Source organism: Anguilla anguilla, chromosome 14 (genome assembly GCF_013347855.1).
Source record: "Anguilla anguilla isolate fAngAng1 chromosome 14, fAngAng1.pri, whole genome shotgun sequence".
Classification (NCBI taxonomy): domain Eukaryota; kingdom Metazoa; phylum Chordata; class Actinopteri; order Anguilliformes; family Anguillidae; genus Anguilla; species Anguilla anguilla.
Window position 1 is genome coordinate 30,943,789 of NC_049214.1, and position 2,500 is coordinate 30,946,288.

The 2,500-nt window shown below is 52.8% G+C and overlaps 1 protein-coding gene across 2 annotated transcripts in view; it reads right to left on the reverse strand.

The window, feature by feature from the left end:
* The window catches only part of ptpra (protein tyrosine phosphatase receptor type A), a 39,723-nt gene that overhangs the window by 26,948 nt on the left and 10,275 nt on the right, over positions 1-2,500 (reverse strand). The gene's annotated exons all lie outside the window — the stretch shown is intronic.

Here is a 2,500-nt window from a genome sequence, read left to right on the forward strand (position 1 = left end):
GAGGGCAATGCCCACTGACGCGCGAGACCGCTGGCACCCTCAGCCTCAATGCCACCCACCCACTCAGCAGGGCACAGAGACGGTAAATATTAAAATGATCTCAGCAGCGTTCCTCTGCAAAAGGATGTTAGATGGGAAATCTGTCGTGAGGTACGTCAGGCTAGAGCAAAGCTCTTCCAGTCACCAGCTGCCACTTAGCAAGAGTACAGCCATTCTAGTCATTACATTTTTAGGATATTCCTCTGTGTGCGAGTGTGCATGTGCATGGGTGTCTTGTCTTTTCGCTTTCCCTTCTTCCCCCCTTCTTTCCCTTTCCCTCTTCCTCCACTCCTTTTCCTCTGTGCCTCGTTCAGTTTCTCTTCTCCCCCGTTTCTCAGCCCTCCTCCTCCTCCTCCCTCTTCTACACTTTCCCACCCTGAGGGCTGAGCGGGTTTCCCAAAATTACAGCCCTGCCCGTGCTCCCTGACCACGCCAACACCCCTCACACACGCCGCGCTGGTGCGGCCTGCCTGGCCAAAACCAGCCTGACCCCACACCACCCCCATCCCCCGCACCCCTACAGCCGAGCCGCGTCTGTCACCGTGACGACTGGCACCACCTTCCACGCCAGGAAGCCACACCCACGCTAAGCTCCGCCCACTCCCCCCGCTCCGGTCACGACGCAAGGGGCTCCCTCCGCGCGTGGACTTCCCTGGCGGTCTGTCCTTCCAGCAGAGCTTCGCCGGCGCAATCTGCCGCCTCCCCTTCCCAAACGGAGCAGGCGTCCGTCCGAGCGCTATATTTAGCTACGGCTGGTTTTCATATCGAAGCGAGGACCCTTTAAAAACGAACCGCTGTCATCTGTAAGGCTCTATAAATACGGCATGTTCAAGAAACTGATGGGAAAAAAGCCACACTCTCACTCACATTGACACACACACTCTCTCACACACACACACACACACACACACACACACCATAAATAAAGCATGAGTGATTAACTGTCATGTACCTTAAAGGGCAGTAGAGATGCTTCCCCCAGTACAGCAGCTTAAAGCCCTGTCACCTCTCTCACCTTCACTGAATCTCATCACAACAGCAAACTTCAGCATTCACAAAAACTCTACAGCTCAGTTTAACATCACCACTAACATTTCAACAACCATCAGTACTGCACTCTAAACAAACACAAAATGTCCTTGTTATTTATGTTACTCGTACAGAATGAGTCCTGCAAAACCAACCTAAAAATATCCAAGTGATTCTCCCTCTCTCTCTTCCCATCTCTCTCTCTCTCCCTCTCTCCCTCTTCCTATCTCTCTCTCTCTCCCTCTCTCTCCTCCCATCTCTCTCTCTCTCTCTCTCTCTTTCTCCCTCTCTCTCTTCCCATCTCTCTCTCTCTCTCTCTCTCTTCCCATCTCTCTCTCTCTCTCTCTCTCCCCCTCTTCCCATCTCGCTCTCTCTCTGTCTCATGACAGGCTGGATCGCCCCTTTAGTCACCAGGAAACTCGTAAAAGAGAGAGAGCAGACCTCAGTTCCTGCCCGTCCTGCCTGTGGATGCCCCCACCCCAAACCCTGACGCCTCGTCCTGGTCCCAGAAGAGGAACCCGACCCCTGACCTCTCACCCGCTGTCCCCCACATCCCCGCTCGGCCGCACCCGTTCCCATCACCTGTGCTGTGGGGCATGCGGGGGCCGAGGCGAGCCCCCCCCCCAGCCCCGTCCGGAACACAGCTGGATTTAGGACACACTGAGCCAACAGTTCAGCATTTAAATATTATTTGGTTGCTAAGGGGGCCCCCCACTCTCTCACACACTTACTCACTCTCACACACACACACACACACATACACACACACACAGACATCCCCTCATGCACACACAGACACACTCACACAGAGACACACACACAAAGACTCACACACACACATCATTTTTCAAAGAAATTCTTGAATGATACACCCCATAATGAACACAGAAATAGCTCCTGTCACGGGCCGCTTCACTGGAAAGCAGACCAAAGCAACAGGTAATCTCCACATCACAGGGAGATCAGAGTCCTGTGGAATGGCCTCTTAACCGCTGCATTTGCATCTCATTTAAAAATACTGAGATTTCCATTATAACAGTTGTGTATAATTAACAAGCCCCAAAATAACCCCTGGAGCTCCACAGTGAAATACTCCACACACAGCTTCCTGTGCTCATTGCGAAGGCAAGCCTCATATATAAGCCCCCCCCCCCCCCCCCCCACACACACACCACACACCACCATTACACCACAAAAAATAACCAACCCTGAAAACAGGAGAAATGACCCCTGACCCTCACAGATACAGGTCACGCTGCAATAAACCGCACAGATCAGCCTTTTCTGAACAGAATGCGATGTCTTGCATAAGCGGCCACATGTTGTGACGTAGCGCACTACGCTGATGACACGCACTTATATCCGTGCGCTGCACAACACCGCGTTTGATTTCTGAAGGCGGGAAAACCGTCGGCTTCTTCTCTCCCGCGGA